The 18,057-nt window shown below is 41.3% G+C and overlaps 8 non-coding genes and 28 pseudogenes across 8 annotated transcripts; all 36 read right to left on the bottom strand.

Annotated features, from left to right (window-relative positions):
* Positions 1-236: 236 nt before the first annotated feature.
* On the bottom strand, positions 237-355 carry LOC139066675 (5S ribosomal RNA). The gene has a single exon (XR_011519580.1). It is a non-coding gene; the product is annotated as a 5S ribosomal RNA (ribosomal RNA).
* Positions 356-710: 355 nt separating this feature from the next.
* Positions 711-829, bottom strand: LOC139067186 (5S ribosomal RNA; annotated as a pseudogene).
* A 352-nt stretch (positions 830-1,181) lies between these two features.
* Positions 1,182-1,300, bottom strand: LOC139066432 (5S ribosomal RNA). Its single transcript, XR_011519329.1, has one exon. It is a non-coding gene; the product is annotated as a 5S ribosomal RNA (ribosomal RNA).
* A 355-nt stretch (positions 1,301-1,655) lies between these two features.
* Positions 1,656-1,774, bottom strand: LOC139067679 (5S ribosomal RNA; annotated as a pseudogene).
* Positions 1,775-2,127: 353 nt separating this feature from the next.
* On the bottom strand, positions 2,128-2,246 carry LOC139066676 (5S ribosomal RNA; annotated as a pseudogene).
* A 353-nt stretch (positions 2,247-2,599) lies between these two features.
* On the bottom strand, positions 2,600-2,718 carry LOC139068022 (5S ribosomal RNA; annotated as a pseudogene).
* A 355-nt stretch (positions 2,719-3,073) lies between these two features.
* Positions 3,074-3,192, bottom strand: LOC139068051 (5S ribosomal RNA; annotated as a pseudogene).
* Positions 3,193-3,546: 354 nt separating this feature from the next.
* Positions 3,547-3,665, bottom strand: LOC139066901 (5S ribosomal RNA; annotated as a pseudogene).
* Positions 3,666-4,481: 816 nt separating this feature from the next.
* LOC139068136 (5S ribosomal RNA) lies at positions 4,482-4,600 on the bottom strand (annotated as a pseudogene).
* Positions 4,601-4,955: 355 nt separating this feature from the next.
* LOC139067920 (5S ribosomal RNA) lies at positions 4,956-5,073 on the bottom strand (annotated as a pseudogene).
* An 828-nt stretch (positions 5,074-5,901) lies between these two features.
* On the bottom strand, positions 5,902-6,020 carry LOC139066809 (5S ribosomal RNA; annotated as a pseudogene).
* Positions 6,021-6,373: 353 nt separating this feature from the next.
* On the bottom strand, positions 6,374-6,492 carry LOC139066573 (5S ribosomal RNA). Its single transcript, XR_011519476.1, has one exon. It is a non-coding gene; the product is annotated as a 5S ribosomal RNA (ribosomal RNA).
* A 353-nt stretch (positions 6,493-6,845) lies between these two features.
* On the bottom strand, positions 6,846-6,964 carry LOC139067496 (5S ribosomal RNA; annotated as a pseudogene).
* A 353-nt stretch (positions 6,965-7,317) lies between these two features.
* On the bottom strand, positions 7,318-7,436 carry LOC139066579 (5S ribosomal RNA). The gene has a single exon (XR_011519481.1). It is a non-coding gene; the product is annotated as a 5S ribosomal RNA (ribosomal RNA).
* Positions 7,437-7,788: 352 nt separating this feature from the next.
* On the bottom strand, positions 7,789-7,907 carry LOC139066431 (5S ribosomal RNA). Its single transcript, XR_011519328.1, has one exon. It is a non-coding gene; the product is annotated as a 5S ribosomal RNA (ribosomal RNA).
* A 353-nt stretch (positions 7,908-8,260) lies between these two features.
* Positions 8,261-8,379, bottom strand: LOC139068002 (5S ribosomal RNA; annotated as a pseudogene).
* Positions 8,380-8,733: 354 nt separating this feature from the next.
* LOC139066908 (5S ribosomal RNA) lies at positions 8,734-8,852 on the bottom strand (annotated as a pseudogene).
* Positions 8,853-9,207: 355 nt separating this feature from the next.
* On the bottom strand, positions 9,208-9,326 carry LOC139066430 (5S ribosomal RNA). Its single transcript, XR_011519327.1, has one exon. It is a non-coding gene; the product is annotated as a 5S ribosomal RNA (ribosomal RNA).
* A 353-nt stretch (positions 9,327-9,679) lies between these two features.
* LOC139068001 (5S ribosomal RNA) lies at positions 9,680-9,798 on the bottom strand (annotated as a pseudogene).
* Positions 9,799-10,152: 354 nt separating this feature from the next.
* On the bottom strand, positions 10,153-10,271 carry LOC139066907 (5S ribosomal RNA; annotated as a pseudogene).
* Positions 10,272-10,625: 354 nt separating this feature from the next.
* Positions 10,626-10,744, bottom strand: LOC139067550 (5S ribosomal RNA; annotated as a pseudogene).
* Positions 10,745-11,097: 353 nt separating this feature from the next.
* Positions 11,098-11,216, bottom strand: LOC139066816 (5S ribosomal RNA; annotated as a pseudogene).
* A 354-nt stretch (positions 11,217-11,570) lies between these two features.
* On the bottom strand, positions 11,571-11,689 carry LOC139067162 (5S ribosomal RNA; annotated as a pseudogene).
* A 355-nt stretch (positions 11,690-12,044) lies between these two features.
* On the bottom strand, positions 12,045-12,163 carry LOC139067724 (5S ribosomal RNA; annotated as a pseudogene).
* A 352-nt stretch (positions 12,164-12,515) lies between these two features.
* LOC139067502 (5S ribosomal RNA) lies at positions 12,516-12,634 on the bottom strand (annotated as a pseudogene).
* Positions 12,635-12,987: 353 nt separating this feature from the next.
* On the bottom strand, positions 12,988-13,106 carry LOC139066578 (5S ribosomal RNA). Its single transcript, XR_011519480.1, has one exon. It is a non-coding gene; the product is annotated as a 5S ribosomal RNA (ribosomal RNA).
* A 352-nt stretch (positions 13,107-13,458) lies between these two features.
* LOC139066663 (5S ribosomal RNA) lies at positions 13,459-13,577 on the bottom strand. Its single transcript, XR_011519568.1, has one exon. It is a non-coding gene; the product is annotated as a 5S ribosomal RNA (ribosomal RNA).
* A 355-nt stretch (positions 13,578-13,932) lies between these two features.
* On the bottom strand, positions 13,933-14,051 carry LOC139067678 (5S ribosomal RNA; annotated as a pseudogene).
* Positions 14,052-14,405: 354 nt separating this feature from the next.
* LOC139067135 (5S ribosomal RNA) lies at positions 14,406-14,524 on the bottom strand (annotated as a pseudogene).
* Positions 14,525-14,877: 353 nt separating this feature from the next.
* On the bottom strand, positions 14,878-14,996 carry LOC139066815 (5S ribosomal RNA; annotated as a pseudogene).
* Positions 14,997-15,350: 354 nt separating this feature from the next.
* On the bottom strand, positions 15,351-15,469 carry LOC139067412 (5S ribosomal RNA; annotated as a pseudogene).
* A 355-nt stretch (positions 15,470-15,824) lies between these two features.
* LOC139067722 (5S ribosomal RNA) lies at positions 15,825-15,943 on the bottom strand (annotated as a pseudogene).
* A 353-nt stretch (positions 15,944-16,296) lies between these two features.
* On the bottom strand, positions 16,297-16,415 carry LOC139067023 (5S ribosomal RNA; annotated as a pseudogene).
* Positions 16,416-16,767: 352 nt separating this feature from the next.
* LOC139066940 (5S ribosomal RNA) lies at positions 16,768-16,886 on the bottom strand (annotated as a pseudogene).
* Positions 16,887-17,241: 355 nt separating this feature from the next.
* On the bottom strand, positions 17,242-17,360 carry LOC139066997 (5S ribosomal RNA; annotated as a pseudogene).
* A 354-nt stretch (positions 17,361-17,714) lies between these two features.
* On the bottom strand, positions 17,715-17,833 carry LOC139067677 (5S ribosomal RNA; annotated as a pseudogene).
* Between the last annotated feature and the right edge of the window lie 224 nt (positions 17,834-18,057).

Genomic DNA, 18,057 nt, shown 5'->3' with positions numbered 1-18,057 from the left:
GTTGTCTTCATCATGTTGCTCTTCTTTAGACTCTAACAATCGGCTCCCACCCCATTTCTTGTCTCTAAAAAGCCAGCACTGAGACATTATTGCTAGGGACAAATCAAAGGAGGTTTATTAGCAGCAAGTGTGTGCAGTTTGTGTGGAACACCTGGCTTTAAAATCATTCAGTGACAAAACTGTTCAAAGATGTGCTGAAGTGAAAAAAACTGTATTTTATAACAAATTAGTGAAAAAGCTTACAGTACCTGGTATTCCCAAGAGGTCTCCCATACAGGTACTGACCAGGCCCAACCCTGGATTGCTTCCGAGATCAGACGGGATCGGGCTTTTTCAGGGTGGTATGGCTGTAAGCGATGGAAAAATCTTGAAAAATCTCTGAAAAATCCCTTGTGTATTTGTCAAGGTATGATTGTGTCGCCCACTGCAAAGACTAGATTCTTGCATATAGAGGTAAAAGGCTAAGTTAAACAGTTGTCTTCATCATTGTTGCTCTTCTTTAGACTCTAACAATTGGCTCCCACCCCATTTCTTGTCTCTAAAATGCCAGCACTGAGACATTATTGCTAGGGACAAATCAAAGGAGGTTTATTACCAACAAGTGTGTGCAGTTCGTGTGGAACACCTGGCTTTAAAATTATTCAATGACGAAACTGTTCAAAGATGTGGTGAAGTGAAAAAAACTGTATTTTATAACAAATTAGTGAAAAAGCTTACAGCACCTGGTATTCCCAAGAGGTCTCCCATACAGGTACTGACCAGACCCAACCCTGGATTGCTTCCGAGATCAAACGGGATCGGGCTTTTTCAGGGTGGTATGGCTGTAAGTGAAGGAAAAACCTTGAAAAATCTCTGAAAAATCCCTTGTGTATTTGTCAAGGTATGATTGTGTCGCCCACTGCAAAGACGATTCTTGCATATGGAGGTAAAAGGCTAAGTTAAACAGTTGTCTTCATCATGTTGCTCTTCTTTAGACTCTAACAATCGGCTCCCACCCCATTTCTTGTCTCTAAAAAGCCAGCACTGAGACATTATTGCTAGGGACAAATCAAAGGAGGTTTATTAGCAGCAAGTGTGTGCAGTTTGTGTGGAACACCTGGCTTTAAAATTATTCAGTGACAAAACTGTTCAAAGATGTGCTGAAGTGAAAAAAACTGTATTTTATAACAAATTAGTGAAAAAGCTTACAGCACCTGGTATTCCCAAGAGGTCTCCCATACAGGTACTGACCAGGCCCAACCCTGGATTGCTTCCGAGATCAGACGGGATCGGGCTTTTTCAGGGTGGTATGGCTGTAAGCGATGGAAAAATCTTGAAAAATCTCTGAAAAATCCCTTGTGTATTTGTCAAGGTATGATTGCGTCGCCCACTGCAAAGACTAGATTCTTGCATATAGAGGTAAAAGGCTAAGTTAAACAGTTGTCTTCATCATTGTTGCTCTTCTTTAGACTCTAACAATTGGCTCCCACCCCATTTCTTGTCTCGAAAATGCCAGCACTGAGACATTATTGCTAGGGACAAATCAAAGGAGGTTTATTACCAACAAGTGTGTGCAGTTCGTGTGGAACACCTGTCTTTAAAATTATTCAATGACGAAGCTGTTCAAAGCTGTGGTGAAGTGAAAAAAATTGTATTTTATAACAAATTAGTGAAAAAGCTTACAGCACCTGGTATTCACAAGAGGTCTCCCATACAGGTACTGACCAGGCCCAACCATGGATTGCTTCCGAGATCAGACGGGATTGGGCTTTTTCAGGGTGGTATGGCCGTAAGCGAAGGACAAACCTTGAAACATCTCTGAAAAATCCCTTGTGTATTTGTCAAAGTATGATTGTGTCGCCCACTTCAAAGACTAGATTCTTGCAAATGGAGGTAAAAGGCTAAGTTAAACAGTTGCCTTCATCACTGTTGCTCTTTTTTCGAGTAACAATCGGCTCCCACCCCATTTCTTGTCTCTAAAATGCCAGCACTGAGACATTATTGCTAGGGACAAATCAAAGGAGGTTTATTACCAACAAGTGTGTGCAGTTCGTGTGGAACACCTGGCATTAAAATTATTGAATGATGAAGCTGTTCAAAGATGTGGTGAAGTGAAATAAACTGTATTGTATAACAAATTAGTGAAAAAGCTTACAGCACCTAGTATTCCCAAGAGGTCTCCCATACAGGTACTGACCAGGCCCAACCCTGGATTGCTTCCGAGATCAAATGGGATCGGGCTTTTTCAGGGTGGTATGGCTGTAAGCGAAGGAAAAACCTTGAAAAATCTCTGAAAAATCCCTTGTGTATTTGTCAAAGTATGATTGTGTCGCCCACTGCAAAGTCTAGATTCTTGCATATGGAGGTAAAAGGCTAAGTTAAACAGTTGTCTTCATCACTGTTGCTCTTTTTTAGAGTAACAATCGGCTCCCACCCCATTTCTTGTCTCTAAAATGCCAGCACTGAGACATTATTGCTAGGGACAAATCAAAGGAGGTTTATTACCAACAAGTGTGTGCAGTTCGTGTGGAACACCTGGCTTTAAAATTATTCAATGACGAAACTGTTCAAAGATGTGGTGAAGTGAAAAAAACTGTATTTTATAACAAATTAGTGAAAAAGCTTACAGCACCTGGTATTCCCAAAAGGTCTCCCATACAGGTACTGACCAGACCCAACCCTGGATTGCTTCCGAGATAAAACGGGACCGGGCTTTTTCAGGGTGGTATGGCTGTAAGTGAAGGAAAAACCTTGGAAAATCTCTGAAAAATCCCTTGTGTATTTGTCAAAGTATGATTGTGTCGCCCACTGCAAAGCCTAGATTCTTGCATATGGAGGTAAAAGGCTAAGTTAAATAGTTGTCTTCATCACTGTTGCTCTTGTTTAGACTCTAACAATTGGCTCACACCCCATTTCTTGTCTCTAAAATGCCAGCACTGAGACATTATTGCTAGGGACAAATCAAAGGAGGTTTATTACCAACAAGTGTGTGCAGTTCGTGTGGAAAACCTGGCTTTAAAATTATTCAATGACGAAGCTGTTCAAAGATGTGGTGAAGTGAAAAAAACTGTATTTTATAACAAATTAGTGAAAAAGCTTACAGCACCTGGTATTCCCAAGAGGTCTCCCATACAGGTACTGACCAGGCTCAACCCTGGATAGCTTCCGAGATCAGACGGAATAGTGCTTTTTCAGGGTGGCATGGCCATAAGCAAAGGAAAAACCTTGAAAAATCTCTGAAAAATCCCTTGTGTATTTTTCAAAGTATGATTGTGTCGCCCACTGCAAAGCCTAGATTCTTGCATATGGAGGTAAAAGGCTGACTTAAACAGTTGTCTTTATCATGTTGCTCTTCTTTAGACTCTAAAAATTGGCTCCCAACCCATTTCTTGTCTCTAAAATGCCAGCACTGAGACATTATTGCTAGGGACAAATCAAAGGAGGTTTATTACCAACAAGTGTGTGCAGTTCGTGTGGAACACCTGGCTTTAAAATTATTCAATGACGAAGCTGTTCAAAGATGTGGTGAAGTGAAAAAAACTGTATTTTATAACAGATTAGTGAAAAAGCTTACAGCACATGGTATTCCCAAGAGGTCTCCCATACAGGTACTGACCAGGCCCAACCCTGGATTGCTTCCGAGATCAGACGGGATCGGGCTTTTTCAGGGTGGTATGGCTGTAAGCGTTGGAAAAACCTTGAAAAATCTCTGAAAAATCCCTTGTGTATTTGTCAAGGTATGATTGTGTCGCCCACTGCAAAGACTAGATTCTTGCATATGGAGGTAAAAGGCTAAGTTAAACAGTTGTCTTCATCATGTTGCTCTTCTTTAAACTCTAACAATTGGCTCCCACCCCATTTCTTGTCTCTAAAATGCTAGCACTGAAACATTATTGTTAGGGACAAATCAAAGGAGGTTTATTACCAACAAGTGTGTGCAGTTCGTTTAGAACACCTGGCTTTAAAATTATTTAATGACGAATCTGTTCAAAGCTGTGGTGAAGTGAAAAAAACTGTATTTTATAACAAATTAGTGAAAAAGCTTAGAGCACCTGGTATTCCCAAGAGGTCTCCCATACAGGTACTGACCAGGGCCAACCCTGGATTGATTCCGAGATCGGGCTTTTTCAGGGTGGTATTGCCATAAGCGATGGAAAAACTTTGAAAAATCTCTGAACAATCCCTTGTGTATTTGTCAAAGTATGATTGGTTCGCCCACTGCAAAGACTAGATTCTTGCATATGGAGGTAAAAGGCTAAGTTAAACAGTTGTCTTCATCACTGTTGCTCTTTTTTGAGTAACAATCGGCTCCCACCACATTTCTTGTCTCTAAAATGCCAGCACTGAAAAATTTTTGCTAGGGACAAATCAAAGGAGGTTTATTACCAACAAGTGTGTGCAGTTCGTGTGGAGCACCTGGCTTTAAAATTATTCAATGACGAAGCTTTTCAAAGATGTGGTGAAGTGAAAAAAAACTGTATTTTATAACAAATTAGTGAAAAAGCTTACAACACCTGGTATTCCCAAGAAGTCTCCCATACAGGTACTGACCAGGCCCAACCCTGGATTGCTTCCGAGATCAGACGGCATCTGCCTTTTTCATGGTGGTATGGCTGTAAGCGATGGAAAAACTTTGAAAAATCTCTGAAAAATCCCTTGTGTATTTGTCAAGGTATGATTGTGTCGCACACTGCAAAGACTAGATTCTTGCATATAGAGGTAAAAGGCTAAGTTAAACAGTTGTCTTCATCATTGTTGCTCTTCTTTATACTCTAACAATAGGCTCCCACCCCATTTCTTGTCTCTAAAATGCCAGCACTGAGACATTATTGCTAGGGACAAATGAAAGGAGGTTTATTACCAACAAGTGTGTGCAGTTCGTGTGGAAAACCGGGCTTTAAAATTATTCAATGACGAACCTGTTCAAAGATGTGGTGAAGTGAAAAAATCTGTATTTTATAACAAATTAGTGAAAAAGCTTACAGCACCTGGTATTCCCAAGAGGTCTCCCATACAGGTACTGACAGGCCCAACCCTGGATTGCTTCCGAGATCAGACAGGATCGGGCTTTTTCAGGGTTGTATGGCTGTAAGCGAAGGAAAAACCTTGAAAAATCTCTGAAAAATCCCTTGTGTATTTGTCAATGTATGATTGTGTTGCCCACTGCAAAGACTAGATTCTTGCATACAGAGGTAAAAGGCTAAGTTAAACAGTTGTCTTCATCATGTTGCTCTTCTTTAGACTCTAACAATTGGCTCCCACCCCATTTCTTGTCTCTAAAATGCCAGCACTGAGACATTATTGCTAGGGACAAATCAAAGGAGGTTTATTACCAACAAGTGTGTGCAGTTCGTGTGGAACACCTGGCTTTAAAATTATTCAATGACGAAGCTGTTCAAAGGTGTGGTGAAGTGAAAAAAACTGTATTTTTTAACAAATTAGTGAAAAAGCTTACAGCACCTGGTATTCCCAAGATGTCGCACATACAGGTACTGACCAGGCCCAAACCTGGATTGCTTCCGAGATCAGACGGCATCTGCCTTTTTCATGGTGGTATGGCTGTAAGCGATGGAAAAACTTTGAAAAATCTCTGAAAAATCCCTTGTGTATTTGTCAAGGTTTGATTGTGTCGCACACTGCAAAGACTAGATTCTTGCATATAGAGGTAAAAGGCTAAGTTAAACAGTTGTCTTCATCATTGTTGCTCTTCTTTATACTCTAACAATTGGCTCCCACCCCATTTCTTGTCTCTAAAATGCCAGCTCTGAGACATTATTGCTAGGGACAAATCAAAGGAGGTTTATTACCAACAAGTGTGTGCAGTTCGTGTGGAAAACCGGGCTTTAAAATTATTCAATGACGAACCTGTTCAAAGATGTGGTGAAGTGAAAAAATCTGTATTTTATAACAAATTAGTGAAAAAGCTTACAGCACCTGATATTCCCAAGAGGCCTCCCATACAGGTACTGACCAGGCCCAACCCTGGATTGCTTCCGAGATCAGACGGGATCGGGCTTTTTCAGGGTGGTATGGCCGTAAGCAAAGGAGAAGCCTTGAGAAATCTCTGAAAAATCCCTTGTGTATTTGTCAAGGTATGATTGTGTCGCCCACTGCAAAGACTAGATTCTTGCATATGGAGGTAAAAGGCTAAGTTAAACAGTTGCCTTCATCACTGTTGCTCTTTTTTCGAGTACCAATCGGCTCCCACCCCATTTCTTGTCTCTAAAATGCCAGCACTGAGACATTATTGCTAGGGACAAATCAAAGGAGGTTTATTACCAACAAGTGTGTGCAGTTCGTGTGGAACACCTGGCTTTAAAATTATTCAATGACGAAGCTGTTCAAAGATGTGGTGAAGTGAAAAAAACTGTATTTTATAACAAATTAGTGAAAAAGCTTACAGCACCTGATATTCCCAAGAGGTCTCCCATACAGGTACTGACCAGGCCCAACCCTGGATTGCTTCCGAGATCAGACGGGATCGGGCTTTTTCAGGGTGGTATGGCCGTAAGCGAAGGAAAAGCCTTGAAAAATCTCTGAAAAATCCCTTGTGTATTTGTCAAGGTATGATTGTGTCGCCCACTGCAAAGACTAGATTCTTGCATATGGAGGTAAAAGGCTAAGTTAAACAGTGGCCTTCATCACTGTTGCTCTTTTTTCGAGTAACAATTGGCTCCCACCCCATTTCTTGTCTCTAAAATGCCAGCACTGAGACAATATTGCTAGGGACAAATCAAAGGAGGTTTATTACCAACAAGTGTGTGCAGTTCGTGTGGAACACCTGGCTTTAAAATTATTCAATGACGAACCTGTTCAAAGCTGTGGTGAAGTGAAAAAAACTGTATTTTATAACAAATTAGTGAAAAAGCTTACAGCACCTGGTATTCCCAAGAGGTCTCCCATACAGGTGCTGACCAGGCCCAACCCTGGATTGCTTCCGAGATCAGACGGGATCTGGCTTTTTCAGGGTGGTATGGCCGTAAGCGAAGGAAATTCCTTGACAAATCTCTGAAAAATCCCTTGTGTATTTGTCAAGGTATGATTGTGTCGCCCACTGCAAAGACTCGATTCTTGCATATGGAGGTAAAAGGCTAAGTTAAACAGTTGCCTTCATCACTGTTGCTCTTTTTTCGAGTAACAATCGGCTCCCACCCCATTTCTTGTCTCTAAAAAGCCAGCACTGAGACATTATTGCTAGGGACAAATCAAAGGAGGTTTATTAGCAGCAAGTGTGAGCAGTTTGTGTGGAACACCTGGCTTTAAAATTATTCAATGACGAAACTGTTCAAAGATGTGCTGAAGTGAAAAAAACTGTATTTTATAACAAATTAGTGAAAAAGCTTACAGCACCTGGTATTCCCAAGAGGTCTCCCATACAGGTACTGACCAGGCCCAACCCTGGATTGCTTCCGAGATCAGACGAGATCGGGCTTTTTCAGGGTGGTATGGCCGTAAGCGAAGGAAATTCCTTGAAAAATCTCTGAAAAATCCCTTGTGTATTTGTCAAGGTATGATTGTGTCGCCCACTGCAAAGACGATTCTTGCATATGGAGGTAAAAGGCTAAGTTAAACAGTTGTTTTCATCATGTTGCTCTTCTTTAGACTCTAACAATCGGCTCCCACCCCATTTCTTGTCTCTAAAAAGCCAGCACTGAGACATTATTGCTAGGGACAAATCAAAGGAGGTTTATTAGCAGCAAGTGTGTGCAGTTTGTGTGGAACACCTGGCTTTAAAATTATTCAGTGACAAAACTGTTCAAAGATGTGCTGAAGTGAAAAAAACTGTATTTTATAACAAATTAGTGAAAAAGCTTACAGCACCTGGTATTCCCAAGAGGTCTCCCATACAGGTACTGACCAGGCCCAACCCTGGATTGCTTCCGAGATCAGACGGGATCGGGCTTTTTCAGGGTGGTATGGCTGTAAGCGATGGAAAAATCTTGAAAAATCTCTGAAAAATCACTTGTATTTGTCAAGGTATGATTGTGTCGCCCACTGCAAAGACTAGATTCTTGCATATAGAGGTAAAAGGCTAAGTTAAACAGTTGTCTTCATCATTGTTGCTCTTCTTTAGACTCTAACAATTGGCTCCCACCCCATTTCTTGTCTCTAAAATGCCAGCACTGAGACATTATTGCTAGGGACAAATCAAAGGAGGTTTATTACCAACAAGTGTGTGCAGTTCGTGTGGAACACCTGGCTTTAAAATTATTCAATGACGAAGCTGTTCAAAGCTGTGGTGAAGTGAAAAAAATTGTATTTTATAACAAATTAGTGAAAAAGCTTACAGCACCTGGTATTAACAAGAGGTCTCCCATACAGGTACTGACCAGGCCCAACCATGGATTGCTTCCGAGATCAGACGGGATTGGGCTTTTTCAGGGTGGTATGGCCGTAAGCGAAGGACAAACCTTGAAAAATCTCTGAAAAATCCCTTGTGTATTTGTCAAAGTATGATTGTGTCGCCCACTTCAAAGACTAGATTCTTGCAAATGGAGGTAAAAGGCTAAGTTAAACAGTTGCCTTCATCACTGTTGCTCTTTTTTCGAGTAACAATCGGCTCCCACCCCATTTCTTGTCTCTAAAATGCCAGCACTGAGACATTATTGCTAGGGACAAATCAAAGGAGGTTTATTACCAACAAGTGTGTGCAGTTCGTGTGGAACACCTGGCTTTAAAATTATTCAATGACGAAGCTGTTCAAAGCTGTGGTGAAGTGAAAAAAAACTGTATTTTATAACAAATTAGTGAAAAAGCTTACAGCACCTGGTATTCCCAAGAGGTCTCCCATACAGGTACTGACCAGGCCCAACCCTGGATTGCTTCCGAGATCAGACGGGATTGGGCTTTTTCAGGGTGGTATGGCCGTAAGCGAAGGACAAACCTTGAAAAATCTCTGAAAAATCCCTTGTGTATTTGTCAAAGTATGATTGTGTCGCCCACTTCAAAGACTAGATTCTTGCAAATGGAGGTAAAAGGCTAAGTTAAACAGTTGTCTTCATCATTGTTGCTCTTCTTTAGACTCTAACAATCGGCTCCCACTCCATTTGTTGTCTCTAAAATGCCAGCACTGAGACATTATCGCTAGGGACAAATCAAAGGAGGTTTATTACCAACAAGTGTGTGCAGTTCGTGTGGAACACCTGGCTTTAAAATTATTCAGTGACAAAACTGTTCAAAGATGTGCTGAAGTGAAAAAAACTGTATTTTATAACAAATTAGTGAAAAAGCTTACAGCACCTGGTATTCCCAAGAGGTCTCCCATACAGGTACTGACCAGGCCCAACCCTGGATTGCTTCCGAGATCAGACGGGATCGGGCTTTTTCAGGGTGGTATGGCTGTAAGCGATGGAAAAATCTTGAAAAATCTCTGAAAAATCACTTGTATTTGTCAAGGTATGATTGTGTCGCCCACTGCAAAGACTAGATTCTTGCATATAGAGGTAAAAGGCTAAGTTAAACAGTTGTCTTCATCATTGTTGCTCTTCTTTAGACTCTAACAATTGGCTCCCACCCCATTTCTTGTCTCTAAAATGCCAGCACTGAGACATTATTGCTAGGGACAAATCAAAGGAGGTTTATTACCAACAAGTGTGTGCAGTTCGTGTGGAACACCTGGCTTTAAAATTATTCAATGACGAAGCTGTTCAAAGCTGTGGTGAAGTGAAAAAAATTGTATTTTATAACAAATTAGTGAAAAAGCTTACAGCACCTGGTATTAACAAGAGGTCTCCCATACAGGTACTGACCAGGCCCAACCATGGATTGCTTCCGAGATCAGACGGGATTGGGCTTTTTCAGGGTGGTATGGCCGTAAGCGAAGGACAAACCTTGAAAAATCTCTGAAAAATCCCTTGTGTATTTGTCAAAGTATGATTGTGTCGCCCACTTCAAAGACTAGATTCTTGCAAATGGAGGTAAAAGGCTAAGTTAAACAGTTGCCTTCATCACTGTTGCTCTTTTTTCGAGTAACAATCGGCTCCCACCCCATTTCTTGTCTCTAAAATGCCAGCACTGAGACATTATTGCTAGGGACAAATCAAAGGAGGTTTATTACCAACAAGTGTGTGCAGTTCGTGTGGAACACCTGGCTTTAAAATTATTCAATGACGAAGCTGTTCAAAGCTGTGGTGAAGTGAAAAAAAACTGTATTTTATAACAAATTAGTGAAAAAGCTTACAGCACCTGGTATTCCCAAGAGGTCTCCCATACAGGTACTGACCAGGCCCAACCCTGGATTGCTTCCGAGATCAGACGGGATTGGGCTTTTTCAGGGTGGTATGGCCGTAAGCGAAGGACAAACCTTGAAAAATCTCTGAAAAATCCCTTGTGTATTTGTCAAAGTATGATTGTGTCGCCCACTTCAAAGACTAGATTCTTGCAAATGGAGGTAAAAGGCTAAGTTAAACAGTTGCCTTCATCACTGTTGCTCTTTTTTTGAGTAACAATCGGCTCCCACCCCATTTCTTGTCTCTAAAATGCCAGCACTGAGACATTATTGCTAGGGACAAATCAAAGGAGGTTTATTACCAACAAGTGTGTGCAGTTCGTGTGGAACACCTGGCTTTAAAATTATTCAATGACGAAGCTGTTCAAAGCTGTGGTGAAGTGAAAAAAAACTGTATTTTATAACAAATTAGTGAAAAAGCTTACAGCACCTGGTATTCCCAAGAGGTCTCCCATACAGGTACTGACCAGGCCCAACCCTGGATTGCTTCCGTGATCAGACGGGATTGGGCTTTTTCAGGGTGGTATGGCCGTAAGCGAAGGACAAACCTTCAAAAATCTCTGAAAAATCCCTTGTGTATTTGTCAAAGTATGATTGTGTCGCCCACTGCAAAGCCTAGATTCTTGCATATGGAGGTAAAAGGCTAAGTTAAACAGTTGCCTTCATCACTGTTGCTCTTTTTTCGAGTAACAATCGGCTCCCACCCCATTTCTTGTCTCTAAAATGCCAGCACTGAGACATTATTGCTAGGGACAAATCAAAGGAGGTTTATTACCAACAAGTGTGTGCAGTTCGTGTGGAACACCTGGCATTAAAATTATTGAATGATGAAGCTGTTCAAAGATGTGGTGAAGTGAAATAAACTGTATTTTATAACAAATTAGTGAAAAAGCTTACAGCACCTGGTATTCCCAAGAGGTCTCCCATACAGGTACTGACCAGGCCCAACCCTGGATTGCTTCCGAGTTCAGACGGGATTGGGCTTTTTCAGGGTGGTATGGCTGTAAGCGATGGAAAATCCTTGAAAAATCTCTGAAAAATCCCTTGTGTATTTGTCAATGTATGATTGTGTCGCCCACTGCAAAGACTAGATTCTTGCATACAGAGGTAAAAGGCTAAGTTAAACAGTTGTCTTCATCATGTTGCTCTTCTTTAGACTCTAACAATTGGCTCCCACCCCATTTCTTGTCTCTAAAATGCCAGCACTGAGACATTATTGCTAGGGACAAATCAAAGGAGGTTTATTACCAACAAGTGTGTGCAGTTCGTGTGGAACACCTGGCTTTAAAATTATTCAATGATGAAGCTGTTCAAAGGTGTGGTGAAGTGAAAAAAACTGTATTTTATAACAAATTAGTGAAAAAGCTTACAGCACCTGGTATTCCCATGAGGTCGCCCATACAGGTACTGACCAGGCCCAAACCTGGATAACTTCCGAGATCAAACGGGATCAGGCTTTTTCAGGGTGGCATGGCCGTAAGCGAAGGACAAACCTTGAAAAATCTCTGAAAAATCCCTTGTGTATTTGTCAAGGTATGATTGTGTCGCCCACTGCAAAGACTAGATTCTTGCATATAGAGGTAAAAGGCTAAGTTAAACAGTTGTCTTCATCATTGTTGCTCTTCTTTAGACTCTAACAATCGGCTCCCACTCCATTTGTTGTCTCTAAAATGCCAGCACTGAGACATTATCGCTAGGGACAAATCAAAGGAGGTTTATTACCAACAAGTGTGTGCAGTTCGTGTGGAACACCTGGCTTTAAAATTATTGAATGACGAAGCTGTTCAAAGCTGTGGTGAAGTGAAAAAAACTGTATTTTATAACAAATTAGTGAAAAAGCTTACACAACCTGGTATTCCCAAGAGGTCTCCCATACAGGTACTGACCAGGTCCAACCCTGGATTGCTTCCGAGATCAGATGGGACCGGGCTTTTTCAGGGTGGTATGGCTGTAAGCGAAGGAAAAACCTTGAAAAATCTCTGAAAAATCCATTGTGTATTTGTCAAGGTATGATTGTGTCGCCCACTGCAAAGACTCGATTCTTGCATATGGAGGTAAAAGGCTAAGTTAAACAGTTGTCTTCATCATTGTTGCTCTTTTTTCGAGTAACAATCGGCTCCCTCCCCATTTCTTGTCTCTAAAATGCCAGCACTGAGACAATATTGCTAGGGACAAATCAAAGGAGGTTTATTACCATAAGTGTGTGCAGTTCGTGTGGAACACCTGGCTTTAAAATTATTCAATGACGAACCTGTTCAAAGCTGTGGTGAAGTGAAAAAAACTGTATTTTATAAAAAATTAGTGAAAAAGCTTACAGCACCTGGTATTCCCAAGAGGTCTCCCATACAGGTGCTGACCAGGCCCAACCCTGGATTGCTTCCGAGATCAGACGGGATCTGGATTTTTCAGGGTGGTATGGCCGTAAGCGAAGGAAATTCCTTGAAAAATCTCTGAAAAATCCCTTGTGTATTTGTCAAGGTATGATTGTGTCGCCCATTGCAAAGACTCGATTCTTGCATATGGAGGTAAAAGGCTAAGTTAAACAGTTGCCTTCATCACTGTTGCTCTTTTTTCGAGTAACAATCGGCTCCCACCCCATTTCTTGTCTCTAAAAAGCCAGCACTGAGACATTATTGCTAGGGACAAATCAAAGGAGGTTTATTAGCAGCAAGTGTGTGCAGTTTGTGTGGAACACCTGGCTTTAAAATTATTCAATGACGAAACTGTTCAAAGATGTGCTGAAGTGAAAAAAACTGTATTTTATAACAAATTAGTGAAAAAGCTTACAGCACCTGGTATTCCCAAGAGGTCTCCCATACAGGTACTGACCAGGCCCAACCCTGGATTGCTTCCGAGATCAGACGAGATCGGGCTTTTTCAGGGTGGTATGGCCGTAAGCGAAGGAAATTCCTTGAAAAATCTCTGAAAAATCCCTTGTGTATTTGTCAAGGTATGATTGTGTCGCCCACTGCAAAGACGATTCTTGCATATGGAGGTAAAAGGCTAAGTTAAACAGTTGTCTTCATCATGTTGCTCTTCTTTAGACTCTAACAATCGGCTCCCACCCCATTTCTTGTCTCTAAAAAGCCAGCACTGAGACATTATTGCTAGGGACAAATCAAAGGAGGTTTATTAGCAGCAAGTGTGTGCAGTTTGTGTGGAACACCTGGCTTTAAAATTATTCAGTGACAAAACTGTTCAAAGATGTGCTGAAGTGAAAAAAACTGTATTTTATAACAAATTAGTGAAAAAGCTTACAGCACCTGGTATTCCCAAGAGGCCTCCCATACAGGTACTGACCAGGCCCAACCCTGGATTGCTTCCGAGATCAGACGGGATCGGGCTTTTTCAGGGTGGTATGGCTGTAAGCGATGGAAAAATCTTGAAAAATCTCTGAAAAATCCCTTGTGTATTTGTCAAGGTATGATTGTGTCGCCCACTGCAAAGACTAGATTCTTGCATATAGAGGTAAAAGGCTAAGTTAAACAGTTGTCTTCATCATTGTTGCTCTTCTTTAGACTCTAACAATTGGCTCCCACCCCATTTCTTGTCTCTAAAATGCCAGCACTGAGACATTATTGCTAGGGACAAATCAAAGGAGGTTTATTACCAACAAGTGTGTGCAGTTCGTGTGGAACACCTGGCTTTAAAATTATTCAATGACGAAGCTGTTCAAAGCTGTGGTGAAGTGAAAAAAATTGTATTTTATAACAAATTAGTGAAAAAGCTTACAGCACCTGGTATTCACAAGAGGTCTCCCATACAGGTACTGACCAGGCCCAACCATGGATTGCTTCCGAGATCAGACGGGATTGGGCTTTTTCAGGGTGGTATGGCCGTAAGCGAAGGACAAACCTTGAAAAATCTCTGAAAAATCCCTTGTGTATTTGTCAAAGTATGATTGTGTCGCCCACTTCAAAGACTAGATTCTTGCAAATGGAGGTAAAAGGCTAAGTTAAACAGTTGCCTTCATCACTGTTGCTCTTTTTTCGAGTAACAATCGGCTCCCACCCCATTTCTTGTCTCTAAAATGCCAGCACTGAGACATTATTGCTAGGGACAAATCAAAGGAGGTTTATTACCAACAAGTGTGTGCAGTTCGTGTGGAACACCTGGCTTTAAAATTATTCAATGACGAAGCTGTTCAAAGCTGTGGTGAAGTGAAAAAAAACTGTATTTTATAACAAATTAGTGAAAAAGCTTACAGCACCTGGTATTCCCAAGAGGTCTCCCATACAGGTACTGACCAGGCCCAACCCTGGATTGCTTCCGAGATCAGACGGGATTGGGCTTTTTCAGGGTGGTATAGCCGTAAGCGAAGGACAAACCTTCAAAAATCTCTGAAAAATCCCTTGTGTATTTGTCAAAGTATGATTGTGTCGCCCACTGCAAAGCCTAGATTCTTGCATATGGAGGTAAAAGGCTAAGTTAAACAGTTGCCTTCATCACTGTTGCTCTTTTTTCGAGTAACAATCGGCTCCCACCCCATTTCTTGTCTCTAAAATGCCAGCACTGAGACATTATTGCTAGGGACAAATCAAAGGAGGTTTATTACCAACAAGTGTGTGCAGTTCGTGTGGAACACCTGGCATTAAAATTATTGAATGATGAAGCTGTTCAAAGATGTGGTGAAGTGAAATAAACTGTATTTTATAACAAATTAGTGAAAAAGCTTACAGCACCTGGTATTCCCAAGAGGTCTCCCATACAGGTACTGACCAGGCCCAACCCTGGATTGCTTCCGAGTTCAGACGGGATTGGGCTTTTTCAGGGTGGTATGGCTGTAAGCGAAGGAAAATCCTTGAAAAATCTCTGAAAAATCCCTTGTGTATTTGTCAATGTATGATTGTGTCGCCCACTGCAAAGACTAGATTCTTGCATACAGAGGTAAAAGGCTAAGTTAAACAGTTGTCTTCATCATGTTGCTCTTCTTTAGACTCTAACAATTGGCTCCCACCCCATTTCTTGTCTCTAAAATGCCAGCACTGAGACATTATTGCTAGGGACAAATCAAAGGAGGTTTATTACCAACAAGTGTGTGTAGTTCGTGTGGAACACCTGGCTTTAAAATTATTCAATGATGAAGCTGTTCAAAGGTGTGGTGAAGTGAAAAAAACTGTATTTTTTAACAAATTAGTGAAAAAGCTTACAGCACCTGGTATTCCCATGAGGTCGCCCATACAGGTACTGACCAGGCCCAAACCTGGATATCTTCCGAGATCAAACGGGATCAGGCTTTTTCAGGGTGGCATGGCCGTAAGCGAAGGACAAACCTTGAAAAATCTCTGAAAAATCCCTTGTGTATTTGTCAAGGTATGATTGTGTCGCCCACTGCAAAGACTAGATTCTTGCATATAGAGGTAAAAGGCTAAGTTAAACAGTTGTCTTCATCATTGTTGCTCTTCTTTAGACTCTAACAATCGGCTCCCACTCCATTTGTTGTCTCTAAAATGCCAGCACTGAGACATTATCGCTAGGGACAAATCAAAGGAGGTTTATTACCAACAAGTGTGTGCAGTTCGTGTGGAACACCTGGCTTTAAAATTATTGAATGACGAAGCTGTTCAAAGCTGTGGTGAAGTGAAAAAAACTGTATTTTATAACAAATTAGTGAAAAAGCTTACACAACCTGGTATTCCCAAGAGGTCTCCCATACAGGTACTGACCAGGTCCAACCCTGGATTGCTTCCGAGATCAGATGGGACCGGGCTTTTTCAGGGTGGTATGGCTGTAAGCGAAGGAAAAACCTTGAAAAATCTCTGAAAAATCCATTGTGTATTTGTCAAGGTATGATTGTGTCGCCCACTGCAAAGACTCGATTCTTGCATATGGAGGTAAAAGGCTAAGTTAAACAGTTGTCTTCATCATTGTTGCTCTTTTTTCGAGTAACAATCGGCTCCCTCCCCATTTCTTGTCTCTAAAATGCCAGCACTGAGACAATATTGCTAGGGACAAATCAAAGGAGGTTTATTACCAACAAGTGTGTGCAGTTCGTGTGGAACACCTGGCTTTAAAATTATTCAATGACGAACCTGTTCAAAGATGTGCTGAAGTGAAAAAAACTGTATTTTATAACAAATTAGTGAAAAAGCTTACAGCACCTGGTATTCCCAAGAGGTCTCCCATACAGGTACTGACCAGGCCCAACCCTGGATTGCTTCCGAGATCAGACGAGATCGTGCTTTTTCAGGGTGGTATGGCCGTAAGCGAAGGAATTTCCTTGAAAAATCTCTGAAAAATCCCTTGTGTATTTGTCAAGGTATGATTGTGTCGCCCACTGCAAAGACGATTCTTGCATATGGAGGTAAAAGGCTAAGTTAAACAGTTGTCTTCATCATGTTGCTCTTCTTTAGACTCTAACAATCGGCTCCCACCCCATTTCTTGTCTCTAAAAAGCCAGCACTGAGACATTATTGCTAGGGACAAATCAAAGGAGGTTTATTAGCAGCAAGTGTGTGCAGTTTGTGTGGAACACCTGGCTTTAAAATTATTCAGTGACAAAACTGTTCAAAGATGTGCTGAAGTGAAAAAAACTGTATTTTATAACAAATTAGTGAAAAAGCTTACAGCACCTGGTATTCCAAAGAGGTCTCCCATACAGGTACTGACCAGGCCCAACCCTGGATTGCTTCCGAGATCAGACGGGATCGGGCTTTTTCAGGATGGTATGGCTGTAAGCGATGGAAAAATCTTGAAAAATCTCTGAAAAATCCCTTGTGTATTTGTCAAGGTATGATTGTGTCGCCCACTGCAAAGACTAGATTCTTGCATATAGAGGTAAAAGGCTAAGTTAAACAGTTGTCTTCATCATTGTTGCTCTTCTTTAGACTCTAACAATTGGCTCCCACCCCATTTCTTGTCTCTAAAATGCCAGCACTGAGACATTATTGCTAGGGACAAATCAAAGGAGGTTTATTACCAACAAGTGTGTGCAGTTCGTGTGGAACACCTGGCTTTAAAATTATTCAATGACGAAGCTGTTCAAAGATGTGGTGAAGTGAAAAAAACTGTATTTTATAACAAATTAGTGAAAAAGCTTACAGCACCTGGTATTCCCAAGAGGTCTCCCATACAGGTACTGACCAGGCCCAACCCTGGATTGCTTCCTAGATCGGACGGGATCGGGCTTTTTCAGGGTGGTATGGCTGTAAGCGATGGATAATCCTTGAAAAATCTCTGAAAAATCCCTTGTGTATTTGTCAATGTATGATTGTGTCGCCCACTGCAAAGACTAGATTCTTGCATACAGAGGTAAAAGGCTAAGTTAAACAGTTGTCTTCATCATGTTGCTCTTCTTTAGACTCTAACAATTGGCTCCCACCCCATTTCTTGTCTCTAAAATGCCAGCACTGAGACATTATTGCTAGGGACAAATCAAAGGAGGTTTATTACCAACAAGTGTGTGCAGTTCGTGTGGAACACCTGGCTTTAAAATTATTCAATGATGAAGCTGTTCAAAGCTGTGGTGAAGTGAAAAAAATTTTATTTTATAACAAATTAGTGAAAAAGCTTACAGCACCTGGTATTCACAAGAGGTCTCCCATACAGGTACTGACCAGGCCCAACCATGGATTGCTTCCGAGATCAGACGGGATTGGGCTTTTTCAGGGTGGTATGGCCGTAAGCGAAGGACAAACCTTGAAAAATCTCTGAAAAATCCCTTGTGTATTTGTCAAAGTATGATTGTGTCGCCCACTTCAAAGACTAGATTCTTGCAAATGGAGGTAAAAGGCTAAGTTAAACAGTTGCCTTCATCACTGTTGCTCTTTTTTCGAGTAACAATCGGCTCCCACCCCATTTCTTGTCTCTAAAATGCCAGCACTGAGACATTATTGCTAGGGACAAATCAA

This window comes from Nothobranchius furzeri, chromosome 2 (genome assembly GCF_043380555.1).
Source record: "Nothobranchius furzeri strain GRZ-AD chromosome 2, NfurGRZ-RIMD1, whole genome shotgun sequence".
NCBI lineage: Eukaryota > Metazoa > Chordata > Actinopteri > Cyprinodontiformes > Nothobranchiidae > Nothobranchius > Nothobranchius furzeri.
The sequence above is the reverse complement of the archived record's forward strand: the minus strand, read 5'-3'. Positions and strand labels throughout refer to the sequence as shown.